Source organism: Lepisma saccharinum, chromosome 13 (assembly GCF_977018435.1).
Source record: "Lepisma saccharinum chromosome 13, izLepSacc3.1, whole genome shotgun sequence".
Lineage (NCBI taxonomy): Eukaryota > Metazoa > Arthropoda > Insecta > Zygentoma > Lepismatidae > Lepisma > Lepisma saccharinum.
This window is the reverse complement of record NC_139241.1, coordinates 62,842,288-62,860,338: the sequence shown is the minus strand read 5'-3', so window position 1 is coordinate 62,860,338 and position 18,051 is coordinate 62,842,288.

Below are 18,051 nucleotides of genomic sequence, written 5' to 3'. Positions count from 1 at the left end.
GCCTGATTTGATATATCATATCACCCCCTTCCCATTTAAAATGCTGAAGTTGAATTCAAGATGGCGGACATCAAGATGGCCGCCAACCGTGTGGGTGGCGTCAGTGTGGTTCCCCCTTGGTGTGGCAATGATTGGTCATCACCATTTCCACGTTGCATGCTGCAGTGGCCTTGTACCGAGGGTGTTAAGTGACTTTTTGATCCACCCTGTAGATTGAAGTTTCCTAATTAGGTCATAATTCCTGTTAGTCTCCTAACAGAAGACCTAATTTATACAGCCGAAATTGTCATAAATTAGCATTGTTATACATTATATACGGTGGTAAGAAAAGAAACTATAACTACTTAAATTCATTAATTCAAGTTTAGAAATTCAGAGGAATGTACTTAACATGAAAATATCATATTCATGCATAATATCCATATTTAACCTACAACAACCACTGAATGCTTGAAAATAATATTCTCATGAAGCAGGAAATTTAAAGTTCATTTTGCAAAAGCAGGACAATTCTGTGTCCCCTAATTGTTTTGTGGACAGAGGGACATTTATACTACTACAAGCAGAATGTTCGGTCATTTTAGTTTCATTCATAGTAATTACATGGTTGAAAATTTCCTTTGTATAAAATAAATAAAAAGTTCATGTTGCAATGATTTTCAACCATGTTTATGTGATGGATATACAGAATCTTCTTTGAAATCAAAAATTGGGGACTTGAACAGAATGGCTTGAGAGAAATTTGAACGTGCTACCAAACTTAACAAGATTTCTACCTTTTTATTATATGCAGAAGTACACCTTGTGTTCAAAATTGTAGCACTTTGGTTATGTATAATTATCAGGACTGCCTTGTAAACAATGTTAAGCATAATAGTCATCCTTTTCAGTTTATGAAGGTTTTTCTTCGCATTTTTTTACTTTTTTAAGTAACTGATCATTTTGCAGGTTTTTTTATTGCATTTTTATCATATTTTTAAAAGTTTTCACTCATTTTTGCTCTTTCTTGGTAATTTTGTGCAACTTGCTTTGATTTGCTTGTCCCAAAAATTGTTTATCAGAAAATCAATCTTTTGCTTTGGTTCAAGTGCAAAGTGGTTCTTGGTGCCTGCTCGCAGGTAACAACCAATATGAAAGGGATTGAAAACTTTGTTGCAGGCAAGGGCAAATAAAAAAAAAAACTATAATTGCATCAAACATGCTGTTGGGTTTATGTATTCAGATATTGTCATTTACAAAGCTTTCAAGCATGCAAGTAATTTTATAGGTATGTTTTAGAATGTCAATTTCAGAGTTCCGGTAATCATAAACTGAACATCTTCTCACTACTAGTGTTGGTGTTTCAATACGACTTCATGCAGTGGAAACAAGATACCAGTGTCACACTACATGTCCGAGATACAATGTTATGTATTACAAAATGTAATTTGATCTATCGTGTCTTTCCTCTGTTCAATTCTAGTCCGTCTGATGATATGACATGTCACCACTTAAGTGAGAAATTGTTCTGATTATGAATGATATGTATAAGCAAGACCCATGATAATAATGGGATGTTAACAGGTTGATACTTTTTAACAATTCATGGTGCTAGTTTTACATTTTAGCAGTTAAAATAAGTGAACTAAAAGGTTTTATATGATTTGTCATACATGAGAAAAAATCCTCACATTTCTAATGCAGTCAATTTTCAGAGCGATATTTCTGTCACACAATGAACATACTTCTTCCCAAAATATATGCAACAGAGAATGTTATTGGGCAATAAATTTCAACCAGTATACTCCCAATAATCTTACAAGTGGTACTGGAGCGTCTCTGTGTTGATTCAGCCATATTCCAAAGTATTATTTGTTATTCCACATAGTAATGTGGAAGTAATCATGATGTCTGTTGTCTGCAATTGTAAAACATGGTACATGAATAGTAATGTTCAATGGTTTCTTGTCAGTAACCTATTTTTCTGTCTTAAAGAGTATGTGATATTTTACAAATGTTTTTTTAATGTCCTTTGCTGTGGCTTCATATAGAACTCTAGTGTTTTTGTGCGCTGCCTAGTATGAGGAAAATGAATATGGCCTCCGTTGTCCACTTTCTGCATCTTCATCTATGCTTTTGTGTGATGGCAGAGGGAGGTTGATGAAACGTTTTGCTGAGTTCCCATGGTGTCATGTAGCAGCATACTTTCATAATGTTTAACTGACACCATTTTCCAATGATGTACTTATAGCATTTCTGGAGGGGTAAATTTTGTACACACACAGAAGATATTGCCATACAACACATAATATAGATGACTTCAAGATATACAACTTTTCTTCATAATGTTTTGCTCATGGAAGCGTTATTTTGATGTCACAACCCCTCAGAGGAAAGGACATACAAATTTCTTTATCCTATATGTATGGAACCACACAGCACAAGTTAATGTTTCCCATCGACACTAGTTTTCTCATCAGTTTAAGTAGTTAGATATTGGAACTATTTATAATTTTAGTTAAGAGGTTCCAGGTTCAATACCCAGTGGGGGCACGAGTGGTTCAGATCACACTTTAAATTGTAGGTCCAGTCCCTATTAGCCTTCCTGTGCATAAAGTAGACTTAAAACAAAATCTCAAAAGTTATAATTTCAGTTGTTACATTTTGATGTCCCTCAAATGAATGGGAACCGAGAATGTGCTTTCACGGCATGGTGCTATATGCACGAGGAACTTTACCTTACCTTACTATGAAGGTTCGGTAATCTGGGCTGCCTCGAGGCTTCTTATTGCACAAGTCTACCATACCAATCTTTTCTTTGTACATTGCGTATCCTACTTGATATTCAAATTCAAATTTGTAAGTTCTCTTCATTCATGCCCGCACTCTAGAGGGCAGCACTGTATGTGTATTGCTAAAGCTTTTCATATATTATCAAACAGGTAAAAAAATGTGTGTCGCTAGCAATTTCAAACATGCTGTGTGGTTGCATGCATACAGGACAGAAATTTTATATATATATATATATATATATATATATATATATATATATATATATATATATATTTATATATATATATATATATATATAAAAATCAAATAAGGTAAAAGGAAACACTCACCAGACAGTAGGAAAATTCAAAATTTTCGCTAATTTATAGCATCATCAGTGTGAGAAGAAACAGAAGACGGAACCGGAATATATATAATATTAGTTTGTAGTGCCAAAAATGAAACCTCAAAGTTATTTATCTGTGAAAGTTCGTAATTGTTGTAGGATGACACCTTGTGTTTGTGTGGTGCAAGTTTCCAGTGTCCTCGATCTGTGGTTACATTGCAGTTACAATTTGGAAAAGTCATAATTGAAGAGTAACGATATATGTATATTTATTTGGTTTGAAACACTTGTGGGGAAGCCAAATTCCCCCCTCATCACGCCACGTACCAGCACATTTTATAACAATTAGAAGACCTGATTTGGCTCATCACATTTATAATAACCTCTTCACATCTTTGTAGCAGTAGGATTAATGAAACAGCTAAACAACATGTACATTGATTTATGATGTTTGTTAAGGTATTGTTCCAACACCAACATTGTATTTCATTCTGATTGTAACTCTTGAAGTGCATCAAAAGATTGAGAAAAAAATACAAAGTTTTATTCCCTACAAGTACAGTGTTTGCATTAGTTCTTTTTTCACCTAGGATGGTGGAAGCTACATATGTGTTACGATTGGTGGGGAAGACATGTTAGTTGACACCCTGTGGATATTGACATGGTTTATTTGATTCTAAAGGTAAAAAGCAACATTCTATATTTATGATAGTTGATGAAAGCAATTACTTTCATTTAGCTCGAAAATGCAGAAACCAGGTCAAAACTTTCTTGTTCTACCGCTTAATCTAAATAATAAATAAGATCATCGGACAAAAAATATTCGCTTGGTGTGTTGAAGATGGTCGTAAGAAGAAGCACCGGTAAATTGAAGATGGCCGTAACAATAGGCACTGGTAAATGGGATAAAACTATGAAAAGTGGGAAAAAAATACCTGGGGAGTGTGGGACATGGGATCCATAGATTGTGCAGAGGGTACAGAGTGCAGTGCCTGTCTTATTTGCCGTACATAAGATGGTGCATGAAGCAAATGTTACCGAGTTGCAAAAAGAGGTGATTGCATTTGGTTGGGAAACACCAAAGGCCATTTTATGAAGGAAGCAGTTACATTTGCAGGCGTATCGATGCAAATGGTCATAGGGGTCTACCAGCAATAGCGAAAATCCCTGCAAGAAATTCTCGTTAGAATTTCGGCTTAAAAGCGACAGTGACAGGCTGGAACTGCCAGCATGTATCATCGCTTGTGGCTAAAAATTGCATCACTTCAAGGTAGGAATTGTTGCATGACGTAAACACCTGTCCTTTCCAATGTATTTGTGAACAAACACTTCGCAGTGAACTGCATAGCATGAACATATGGAGCATGATGGCACCCAAGAGGCATCAGCTCACAAAGGTGCCTGGTTACAGTGGGTGGGGAGAGAGAAACTCTGGAGGACTGGAATGGGGGAGGCTCTGTGATGTTCTGGGGGTGTTTTAATTACATGGAAATGGGCCCTTTGGTTGAGGTGACAGCCAATTTGAACAGCATGCTGATGGACAACTAGGGTTTCCAGTTTGCCCTTCATCTGAATGAGGAATGGCATATTCCCATTCCTGTCTTCCACGATGACAATTGCTGCGTTCACTGGGCTGCAAATGTGACTGATTGGCATGATGAACATTCAGGAGCAAGCACCCATCTGGACTGTCCCACAAAATCCCCAGATTTGACCTCAATTGAAAATCTGAGGGACCAACAATGCATGAAATGTCATGGAAAGCATCTATGCAATCTGGCCGACCTAATTCTTTGATGCAAGAGTGGTTGAAAATCGATGTCTCCTACATCCAGAACCTTGTTCAGTCCATGCCACAGCAATTTTATGGAAGTATTGGAAATTTCAAGAGAACATTGCAGGGCTCCTACACATCGGCCCCTCAGTGCTATTAGTCCCAGGCCACTGCTGAATAGATTATATCCCCAAGGTCTCTATTTTGTTCTTTCTGAAGTTTTCATGTTTGTGATGGTTCCTATATAGTGGGACAACATGGTCTGTATGCTGACTTAATGACCAAAGACATTAATGGAGGTGAACTTGATCTCACTACTTTTAAGTTCTCAGTTTTGAGCTTCAGTCTGGGCACAAGTGTCCCCTTATCATTCATCCTCATTCTCGCAATTAGCCAAAAGTGGCATAAAATAATAAGATACAAATTAGTACACTTTGTGTTGCTACAAGCTTGACAGTGGAGGACATGTGCCTACTTCATGAACCTGAGCAGAAGCATACAATACTGGATTCAGCATAGTAAAGATAAAACATTTTTTGCCAATGATATTCAACCCAAGAATATGACAATGACAATAATTATCATTATCCATACGGTACTCAATCTTAAATGGTCTGTCCATTACCCTACACAAGCAAACATTTCTGGTGCCCATGCATGTACAGATGTAGTGAACAAGATAATAGATAAATATTGAATAGTTTGTGGAAATTATGATTCAAGCAGGAATAAAACTTTAATTCTTGTTATTTTGTGCTATACCAATTAAACTACCATTGACACAGAATGCCAAGGACCCATGTTTCATCAGTTTGAACCATAAAGTTCTCAGTAATGTATATAATTTTTGTATACTGTGATGCTATTTCTACTAGTTTGATGGAAAGTTTCAATGGGTGATTCTACAAGGTCTATTCTAAAAGTATCCAACCTTGGTCAGGGATAAATGCAATTATACTAAGTGAAGTGAAACAGTGCACCAGTGAAACAGAAAGTAAAATTCGTGTGGGTAATAATATGTCTGACAAATTTACAATTCATGATGGGTTAAAACAAGGAGATGCATTATCTCCATTGCTCTTTAATTTTGCCTTAGAATATGCTGTTAGGAAGGTAAAAGAAACTAAAGAAGGACTAAAATTAAATGGTGTGACTCAGTTGTTAGCATATGCAGATGATGTAGACTTACTGGGGGATGATGTGAATACAATTAAGAATAATGCTAAAATATTTTTCAAAACTGCTAAAGAGATAGGTTTGGAAGTTAACAAAGAGAAAACTAAATATATGCTTACAGGCCGAAACCAAGTGTTAGGTAATAATCAAAATCTAATTATTGATAACAACTCGTTTGAACCAGTTTCCAATTTCAAATACTTAGGAGTAATATTAACAAATGAAAATTATATTAAAGAGGAAATAAAAAGTAGGCTTAATTCAGGAAATGCATGTTACTTCTCTCTTCATAAACTTTTGTCTTCTCGTTTAATATCTAAGAAACTAAAAGTTAAAATATACAAAACGGTAATTTTGCCTGTAGTATTATATGGGTGTGAAACTTGGTCCCTTACGTTGAAAGAGGAACATAAATTGAGAGTATTTGAAAATAAGATCCTTAGGAAAATCTTTGGACCTAAAAGGGATGAGGAGACAGGTGAGTGGAGAAGGTTACATAATTTAGAACTACATAATTTGTACTCATGTCGGGATATTATTAGAATAATTAAATCCAGAAGACTTAGGTGGGCAGGCCATGTGGCACGAATGGGAGAGGAAAGAGGAGTTTACAGGATTCTTGTTGGGAAACCAGATGGTAAGAGACCTGTAGGAAGGCCAAGACGAAGATGGAGGGACAACGTTGAGATGGACCTAAAGGAAATCGGTAGGGATGGAAAAGAGTATATAGATCTTGCTCAAGATAGGGACAGATGGAAGGCCTGTGTTGCTGCAGCCATGAACCTTCGGGTTTAAGGAGGCTAGAGAGTTAGTTAGTTAGAAGTGAGTGTACACACTTTTTCCAATGGTCCTGCCCAGGACCCCATAAAATTTTTCAAAGCTCCAATTTATGGTCATTTAGGCTCTAGAATGAATTTCATGGAAAATTCTGGATAAACCCCTGCTTTTGGCAACATTTTCAGCTTGAGGAGAAAAAATATATTTTTTGAATACACAATTAGGGTTGCATGATTTCTAAAATAAAAAATTGGACATACAGATTAGATTACATAAGCATGGATATAGTTAAATTTATTTTTTATAACATTTTTAAACATTACAAAATCAATTGCTGTTTAAAGCATTGTTAATCCATAATTTTTAACATTTTGACAAAATATATTAATATTTGAGTGAACTCTTAGCTTCCTTTAAGAGGGCATTTTTTCCCCAATGCATTACTATAAAATTTAGAACATGATTTATTCTCATTCACTTATTATTTCTTTAGCTAAATACAGGACAAATGGGCATCCCGAGAACATTTTCCGGGATACTGGGACATTTCTTCAAAAAAGGGGACAATCCCGTATAGGGTCTGGCAACCCTATACACAATCTAACTTGAACAATGCCAATTTTCAGGAGGGAGTTATCAGACAAGTTTGACCCCTTCCCCTCCTGATGCCTATGTTGCTTCTAAACTTAGCATTCACTAAAATTATAAATATTTTTTTGTGTCCAATCTTTTCGCTTTACTGCCTACATCCACTGATGTATCGGATCTGTATCGGATGTATCTGTATCGTATCGGATCTGTCTGAAAACGATGCATAGATACCTAAGAACAAATGTTCCCTAACTCATGTTAAAACCAAAAGCCACACAAATGTTGTCGCCTTTTCCGAAGGCACTGGCATTACACCTTTGAATTCAATGTTATTCTTTTCAAAACCGGAAGTGCAGTCCCCGCCAGCACCAAGGAAGCACAGAAATGTGAACATCCGGTGAATAGCGCCAATAAGAAATGCCACTGAATAAATGTGAAAGTAATTAGCTGTAATATGGAATGTGTTACATCAATCTTTATTTCTTAATAGTGTAGTACATGGTGGTAAAACCAGCTATAAATACAGTATGTAACATTCTTATTCGTACACATGGATTTTCAAAGAAAATGCTTTAATATCTGAAAGGAAATACACTCTTTTGAAATTTTCTTTTTACAATTCAATAACTAATATCATTAGGAACATAAAATCTTACCCAAATTCTGTATAACCAATGACAATAATAAATTAAATGACACTGAAAGAGAAACATGCCATTTTTTGTACAACTTTTCTATTCGTACACTTAATAATATAAAAGAAAAAAGTATATTCAGAGCAAATTGACTGACAGTTCTAATACTTTGATGCGTATCCTTTGGCTTTAATTAATGCTTGACACCTGTTCTTCATAGAATTAACCAGTTTCCGATATGTTTCAGAGCTTATTTTATTCCACTCGGCTTGCACAACAGTTTTCAACTCTTGTTTGGACTTGACGCGTGCTTTATGGACTCGCCTCTTCAGAATTGCCCATAAATGCTCAATGGGATTTAAGTCTGGACTTTGAGCTGGTGTTTGTAGTAGTTTGGGCACATTCCATATTAGAAAATTCATGTTAACTCGCGCCATATGCTTACTGTCATTGTCTTGTTGGAATCTGTAGATAGGCGGCATTACCATTTTTGGGCACTCTGCTTTACATTGTTCTTCAATATGTCCAAATAGACATGCACCCATGATGCCATCAATAAACTGGATGGTACCAACACCTTTGGACGACATACAGCCCCAAATCATTAATGACCCACCACCGTGTTTAACTGTTGGAACTGTGTTAATGTGATCATTGTCTTTATTTGATTTCTCCAGACCCTATTTATCCCATCTGACCCGTATATATTAATCTTGGACTCGTCTGACCATATGACACTATCCCAGAATTCCTGGTCCTTGTGGATGTAGGGGAGAGCGGGGTCAATTGTAACAATTTTGACAAATGATGCATTTTCTATGATACTATTTATCTTTGCAGCGTGAAAATCGGCATGGAAACACTACAATATGTTGTTATTGATATTATGCAGTCACGATCCCACCATATATAATATGCTAATCATAATTAATGTTTTAAAAATGTGTGGCAAATGTTACAATTGACCCTTGCTCGGAGGCAAATGTAACACACTACAGGGGCAAATGTAACATACTAACATTTACCAGAAATACAATTCATTTTTTTGCTGGAAATAACATGTAGCCTTACACAATTATTAAAAATTAGCTAACTGTGTTTTCGTTAATAAGTAGGCTAATCGAACCATACCAGGTCCCAAACACTGCTTCTAACAAAGATATATCTGATAATTCTGACTGACAGTTATGTCAAATGTAAAAGCTGTGTCCTTTGGTGCGTTTCTCATGTGACCAGTTGTCACAAGTTAAGCACTGCACCCATTGCTCACCAGATGCACTATTGGACCACTTCTCAAGGCAAATTAAACAAAAACATTCGTCGCCTTCAGAGCTGCTTTCCTGACACCTTCTTGCGCTTCTGCTTGCAGTTCTCTTCTTTTTTGATTGACGACTATCACTTCTGTCGAACAGCCTCTTTTTCCCTTTGCTGTTTTCTTGTCTCGATCTTTGCTGTGCCATAAGTAGTTCATTTTCAGGTGTATCTGTCCATATAGAACTTTTCTTTCTTCTCCTTCGAGGTGCTGATTCTTTAGTTTCTCCATGAGGCAGAGGTCGAATGTCAGCCGGAGAAACCGCTGTTGAGGTGGACGGAAGAGGTTCATTGCAAGGGTTGCATTGCTCTTTGTTCTGGGTAAAACTAGTTTCTTCCAAGTTACTTGAGTGTCCTGTTTCATTAACTTATGGAAACATTGCTTTCCAAAACTAACTTTGCAGCTTCTTCCATCTTATCTTGTGAAGGGCTTCGTTCGGTAGTTCTTTTTCTGTCTCTCACCATTCTGAAACATACAGAATGTAATAATTCAGGATGGTTGAACAATGTTTTTTTATTACAATGCAAGTGAATATTTTTCATAAGAAACGCATAAGGGGCAATTGTAACAGTGTTACAACTGCCCTGGTTACATTTGTTACATTTGCCCCATCCTGACGCCATATTGTTTGCTGGCTTGCAGCTACTAACTCCGACACCAGAAATTGATCACAACTATCTTAACAAATGCATCAAATATTGTGTATTGCGATGATATCAGTGGCGTACGCAAGGGGGGGTTACGGGGTTTAAACCCCCCCTTGAGCTTGTGAAATATTATGAAAAGTGCTGTGGAAAAAATTTTAAATGGCCAATTTACCACAGTTAAAGATCTGGGACAATACTATGACTTACTACATCTACTACTACTACTACTACTACTACCACTAATAATAATAATAATAATAATTTGAATTATTATTTCCATGTAGCATGAAGAAAAGCACAGCATTCCAAGCACACGCGTCTTTCAGAGTGATGTCTTGAAAATAAGCACAAGTTCTTGAAAGTGAAATATGAGGGTAACTATGATTTAGAAAAGAAATAAAATGGTTTGTATTTCAGTTGCAACAATGTTCAATACTCTGGCGTACGCAGTTTTTTTTGGGGGGGAGGGGCCGGAATAGTAAATGTGGATAACACACGGCTTCATTTTGGAGGGCAGATGCATAATAAAATATTTCATATTTTTGGAGCTTTTCAGTCTATTAAAATTGTATTCAAAGACAAAAATGGTAATCGGGACTCACTTTAAAAGAGGTTTCGTATTTACACATTTTGATTTTTTAAAGTTCTTAACGGATTTTTATTTGAAAATTCTGATTTTCTCAAAATTTTGGTAGGGGCTGTAGCATCATCGGTAGAGGCATGCATATTTCATTTTTGACAAAAAGAAAACGAAATTTGAAATAACACATTGCAATGTTAATTTTTAAGGTTTCTGAAAGGTGTGAGGTGCATTTTCCTACCCTGTTTTGTCACGAAATGATGCGAAATGAACTGCAAAATGCGAAATAGACTCTTAAACACGAAATTTACCGTTTATATACCGACGCGACACTTTCTGAAGTCTGAAGTATCCTGTGTGTTATGCAATTCACGGAAAATTGATTAATTTTGCTGTAAATATTTGAAAAGCAAAAATGGACTCCTCTATACAGGAATAAACTTAATATTCTGGTAATGATTTAATGTGCTATTAGAAGGGATATGTTTATTTTGTGTAATAGTGCAGTTTTTAAATCAATTGGGATTATATTCACATTTTTAAAACCAAAATGTAATTTTATATACCAATTTTTCACCGCTATAACAGCGAAATTTCATTTTATTTACAGCTTTTGAACCCGAAATTGACTCTGTTTTTATACTGAAATTTTGCTTTTTTATTTACCAAAAGTATGTGCCTCTAACCATCGGCCATGCCTCTACGTACCCCACTGTTCAACGAACATTAATTTTTTTTTGTGTGAACAATGAGAATTAACTAAAGAAAGTTCTTGGTTCGTTGTTAGAAGCTAATGTATAGATAAAGGCTAGGCGGACAAGAATACAGTCACCAGTCTGCCTTCCCATTGTATTATTTACCGCAGCACGTTTGAATGTATCTCTTTAAAATGCCTCACCTTGTTGACTAGACAATTATTCAAACGACAATAAGCTTAACTATTGGAAAATGTTTTGTTGGTAAGAACAGTGAGACAATCCAGATGTGAATTATCGGGGACATTTATGCGGGTAAGAAGCCGGAAAAATTCCAACCAATTTCGGGAATCGAATCCGGATCTCCCGCGTGATTGTCAAATGCTCTACCGACCAGACCACCGCAGCTTCTTGGATGAGTTCCATACTTTAATTATTTCAATTTATTTTAATATATTTTCTTGTTTTATGGATTTTCTTCACCCTTAAAATGTCTCACCTCGTTGACCAGACAAAAAACAAAAACAAAAACAAAAAAAAATGCTCCCAGGATTTGATAAAAATTGAATGATTAGAAAGTAATTTCTTTCTATTGTTTTCATAAATGGTATATTTATGTAGATCTCTACTACATAATAGTAGTAATGGTATTAGTAGTATTATTAGTAGTAATTCAGCTAATTAATTAATTATGAGTATTATTAATTAATTGTGATTATTATTATTTAATTAAAGTATAATAAATCAAAGGTAATGTGAATTTGGAGAAAGTTTTAGAAATAACCCCCCCCCCCCCTTGACGAAATCCTGCGTACGCTACTGGATGATATATACAAACCTTGATCAGACGACATCGTGAAATCACTATTAAACAATAAAAAGGAACCTTATGTTTTTACTTACGTGTTGAAAATTTGAAAAACTCCCAATAATAGCAGGAACAATCGCTACGCAAGTACCACCACCACATGAGTCACTCCCAACTGACGTCTCCTTTCTACAGGTTTGAATTGTTTTAAAAATACCTCACGAGATTAGCACAGTAGCGATTTTTACATTTGCCCCGTGTTACAATTGACCCCGCTCTCCCCTACTCTTTCGCGAATGAAAGTCTATTCCTGCGATTCACTTTATTTACATACGGCCTCTTTCGTGGTATTCTGCCATGATATCCATGCTTCCACAAGGCACGTCGGACAGTTTGATCGGACATCATCTTGCCAGCAACATTTTCTACTAACGCTCGTAACTGATGAACACTCGGGGGTTTTCTCGCACTCTTTTTAAAATAAAGCGTTCATCACGTTTCAAATTCAACCGTCTCTCTTTTCGTTTTCTCGGCACATTCTGTGTTGAACCTTCCTCTCTAAATTTGTTTACTATGTATTGAACTGTGGATGTGATTTATTGACTGTTTGTCCAATTTTTCTTAACGAATAACCTCTAGGGGCCAAATTTATAATAACATCCTTCAGATCGGAACTAAGTTCCTTCACCTTGCCCATTTCGAACACGCTGATAGATAGACGATAGGCCTGCAACAATACCTACGCCAGCATTCCGCTTGACGGGGAGCGCGCCTGCATGTTCAAACTTGTTAGGAAGTTGCAAACTGCACGAAATCGCTCGAATAGCGGTGGCGCTGTATGCGAGGAAGATTGAAACTCTTGCAGGGGCGGCGCCAGAAATTCTCGACCGGGTGGGCAGAAGTTGTATATTCATAAATTAGGGTGGGCAGTATAAATGTAAGACCTTATATGAGTTTTACATGCATTCATGCCCCCCCCCCCTCTCCAACACATACAGGGTGTCCTAAAACAACTTCAACAACGTTTGGATGCTGGTAGATATAAAAAAACCAAGGAACTTTTGCTCATACAAATAAGCTCGAAAGTACTTAGTTTCTGATCTATGAACGCTGAAAATCTAACCTGCATATATAAGCAACCCAACTCACCAAATGATCGCTCTGACGTAACTTCCAGGGAGCAAGATTGACACTTGAATTGAAAACAACAACTTGGGAGGTAGTCTTATCTTGCAAAATATAAAAGAATAAATACACACTTGCGATGTTGTAAGCATAGGTGTGCGCAGACTACCTATTTGGGCAAGGCTAGCCTAATAGTCGTAACTTCATGTTCCTTTTCACAGAAACTACTAGATATATGAACATGAAATTTTAACATTATATTTGTTATCATTTTAGCACAGGTTTTACTATCACTGTGTCGATATTTTAAGTAATGAAAGTAAACAATTGAAAATGATAAATACAAGGCTATATCTGTACAGGTACTATCAGCTGAATCACTCTCACGAAATATATCTGTAGGTTCAGGTTCACCATGTTTTATAATGCACATTACTTCATAAAATATAGTGCCGTGCCTGGTCAATCGATAGTTAATGCCGCGTGTTATATATAATTTTAAACCGTAGAATTTAGATGCAAGAAAAATCAGAAAATTGCTACACTTTTCATTGAAAGAGAGCATTCATGAATGTCTTTGAACATGAAAGTCTTATTGGAAATGTTGGAAGGTTGCATTAACAAACATGTCCGTCCTCGGGAAAAGAATAAGTACGGGCCGATATGTGAAGGGGCTCTGCGACTTATAAAGGAAACAATAATTTCTTTACTACGTGATTACCGATTACTATAGTGAAGGAATATCACATTGTTTTGTGGAGAGAAGAGAAAGACACACTCGGAGAGCGAGCTGGTCATTTCAAATGAAACTAAGTTCCTTACTTTTTTACCACGGATATTTTTTATTTTTTGAGAAGACATTTGGGGGTAGCCAGGTACCTTTGGCACACCCGTGCGCACACCTATGGCTGTAAGAAGTATTTACAACATTTACAAACTGGCAAAGACAAAGAATTTCCAACAAATGCGGACTGAAATTCAAGACTCTTTATTCTAAAATGTCCCCATCGTGTTTCGAGTGTCGTGCAGTACCAATAATCGTGAATCGCGAGATTCACGTACGACATGTTGATGAAATCGACGAACTGAGAAATGCAAACATAGGTGTTCGCCACAGTGTTTCACACGCAGACTGTTATTTATTTATTTCTAAGTGGTTGATCAAGTCCCTCACATAATACGGGGGTAAACCCTTCAGAAAAGAATGAATAGTAAAAGCTTTGCAATAAAAATAATATATAAAAAAATTGAACATTAATTAATTCGCACATTAAAACTAATACATAATAACTCAAATCAATCAAACCTAGATAAAGGTGTCACTACATCACGTGTGCATTCCGAGCGCCCAATACAGCTCAGGGTTTGACATAAATTTGAATAATGTCTTATTAGCAATTTTTTAAAAAAAAGCAAGAACCCTGGTATAAATCTAATTTTTAGTTCATTCTGCATAATATTTACTTAGGCTAAAGAAGGGCATTTTGGCAAAAGTAATAAATAAATAACATTGTATGCATTATGTAATGAAGCACAAAGTTCTAAAATTTCGTCCCTATTCTATGTTAGTTAACCACAAGAATAATCACATGATTACGTAACTGATGGGGAAAATGTATCTGTAAGAAGATTTTTTGCCTTCCTGATGGCATAGTGGTAGAGTCGTCGCCTTGTGATCAAGGGGTCCTAGGTTAAATAACCGGTGGAGGCACATAGGCGTTCGGACCCCACTTTAAACTGTAGGTCCAGTCCCGATTAACCTATCTGTGAATAAAGTGGACCTAAAACAACAACTCATGTAAGAAGATTTCTAAATACGGTTGCTAACTCATTATCAAGTCAATAATTCTGCAGCTATTTTTCCAACCTACAGAGCTGTTTTATCAAAATCTATTTTTGTGATTCGTTCTTATTAGTAGAACGAATATAAAATTGTTTTTTTTTTTTTTTTTTTGGATACCATATCGAAATTAGAAGATGACAGGTATATAAAATCGTGATGATGAAAGGGACAAATCAAATTACCTCTGTCTTAGTATTTCAATATACTGTAGACCTAACTAAACAACCTTGTGTGTTGCTGAAGGAAGCAACGCGAAGAGGTTTTTATTTTTTTAATAGATTACCTTAATCATACCCAAGCCGGAAGCCCGGAGTTGACAACATCAAGCAACTCCACTCCACCCCTTCTACACTCAGTTTCAGTTGTAACTTTTTGGCCAAACTATGGCAGACAGTTAATTATATTTCTATATTTTTGCCACATTTCAACTATCTATTTCTTTTCATTATGTGGCACATTTTTAAAGCAATTTGATGCATCGTCCCTGTGAAGGCCAGGAGCTGCAGCCCTCACGCCCATAATCCTGTTCTAATCTTGATCATATTCTGCACAATTTTGCGCCTCCATAAAGCCTACTCATACAAGTGGGCATTAGATCACAGTTTTTGTTTCAAACGCTTTGGAAATTCCTTTCGTTTTCCAATGATAAAGTTAAGGAAGTTGAAAGAAAAGCTTAAATTAATTCCATTCAACTTATTATTTACTCTTGACTTTCATAAACCTATTCACTAAATCAGTGTTTCGGCAAAGGACAACAAAGCTTTTCATTGAATGACAATATGTGAACTTGTCTGTAATATAGATAATATTCACAAGTAAAATATACATGGAGTGAACACCATAATAAACTTATTTATTGAGCCATTCGCATTTTTCCAAGTGTGTATATTTATTGAATTTGATTGGGTGGGCACTCGGGTGGGCAATTGCCCACCAGTGCCCACCCCTGTCGCTGTCCCTGATGCCTGTACGAATAACAATGTTGCATGAAACAGCGTGTTTTTCTCTTTTCACACGAATTATATGCTCTGTTTATACACTTTGAACATACATTTTAATTGACATTTGTTGGTGAAACCTTCATTAACATTAATTTCTAGGTACATATGAAAATGATTATATTTACTAGTAGATCTCTCTCTCTTTCTCCTTCATGACATTTTTTCCTCGGAAATTCTATGTGTACGAATAACAATGTTACATACTGTATGTGCAAGTCAGAACCACCTGAGCGCTAGTGTCGCTTCCAATATGGCCCCTCTAAGTAGGATAAATCTTTGTTTACATTCAGCAGTAGTACAAAATAGCAGCGTGTTGTCATGACTGGTATGGTAGAAAACGTTTAAATTACGCATTATTTTTAAATATTACGAATGCGATGTGAATTCCAGGTTCTCTAACGAACGTGAAGCTGTACTGAGAACGAAGCATTTAATTATGATGGGCAAAAATAACACGGAAAATGCAGACGAAACTATGTATACGCACTGGTTGTCCAAAGTAGTGCTGTATCATCTGCACGTCATGTTGTAACTGGGGTTCTCGGAAATTATTTGAAAATAAAGGAATTAAATTGGCCTGTACTTGAAAAGCTGGGACAGGAGAAAATTGCAAACATATCGTTGCAGTTCTTTCTCGAAAGAGAAAGGCTGGTTTAATAATAATATTCACGATTTCATGACCAGGCTATACTCACTGAAAAAGGACATCGTACTGAGTGAAACAGTAACATTAGCATGTCCACCTTTTTTTCTGGTTACATTTGACATTAATTCATTCTCAAACTATTTTCATCTTCTCTCTTAATCGACTTGCACCTGTTCCGAATTTCACACATACGTAATACCGGTAATACATGGACGCATTGGGTAAGACGCTTCATGATTTTTCGAAAAAAAAAAGCTTTATTTATAAAGTACAATTTAAAACTTTACTTTCATGGTAACATATATTTATCTCTCGAAAAATAAAGTAAGCAGACTCGTGCATCTTCGTAATTTCCTTGCCGAATTACAGTGTTATAGATATCCCCCATACCAATCTTCTGTCAATTACGTTTTCCCTGATTTATTAACAAATTTCATTTTGTTGATTCCACGGAGTGGAAACACGTGAAAACTTTTAATTTGTTCTGACTCAAAAAACGATTTAGAGCAAAAAAACCTGAACAGTAGACCTTACTCTCTCGCATATTCCCCATGCTTTATACGACTTCAACACAACGTATCCTACTTAGAGTACTTCCTGGAAATCCCACCAGATGGCATATCGGTTAATTTTAATCGCGAATTAAATTTTGAAATTTTTAAAATCACTACAAATTACAGTGATTTTTCTCCATCTGCAAACTTAGTGCATGGACATTTTGAGATGCTCGAACACCCTTAAAATGGGAAGACCATTGCATATGGCAATGGCATATGATTACAAAATGTTAGCTCCAGTGAAGACGTCAGAAAAGAACGAGTTGCAAGGAATACCATGCACAGTACATGTAAGAGCTTAAAGGGTATTTGCAACCAAGAATCCAGTGGAGGAACATTGCAGCGCTTTCGTCCCCGCTTTGAACTATAGATCCGGTCCCAACTTGCCTACCTGTGTTATAAAGTTGGGTTAAAAACAACAATATTTATATTTGTTTTTTGTTGGCATAAGGGGGTCGGACTAGTAGACTAGAAAGGATACCTACCCCTTGACCCCCCCCCCTTCCCGGCGTCAATGTTTACCGCAGACGGTGGCTCTAGCATCAAATGTTGTTTTCGTTTTGTACTGCAAAGAACACAACATGTTCCCGTAATGCATCAATAAAGGATTGGTTAATTGGTCGTCGAATGATCCCGTTTGATAAAATGCAGTCGAGTACTCGTACTGTTTGATGGAACGACGGTGTCTGGTAGCAGTAAAAAAACAATTGAAGTACAATCAATATTGCCACCTAAAGAATAATTCTCCAAGTTAGGCACCTGACATTTTTCTCCCCTCTAGAAGAAA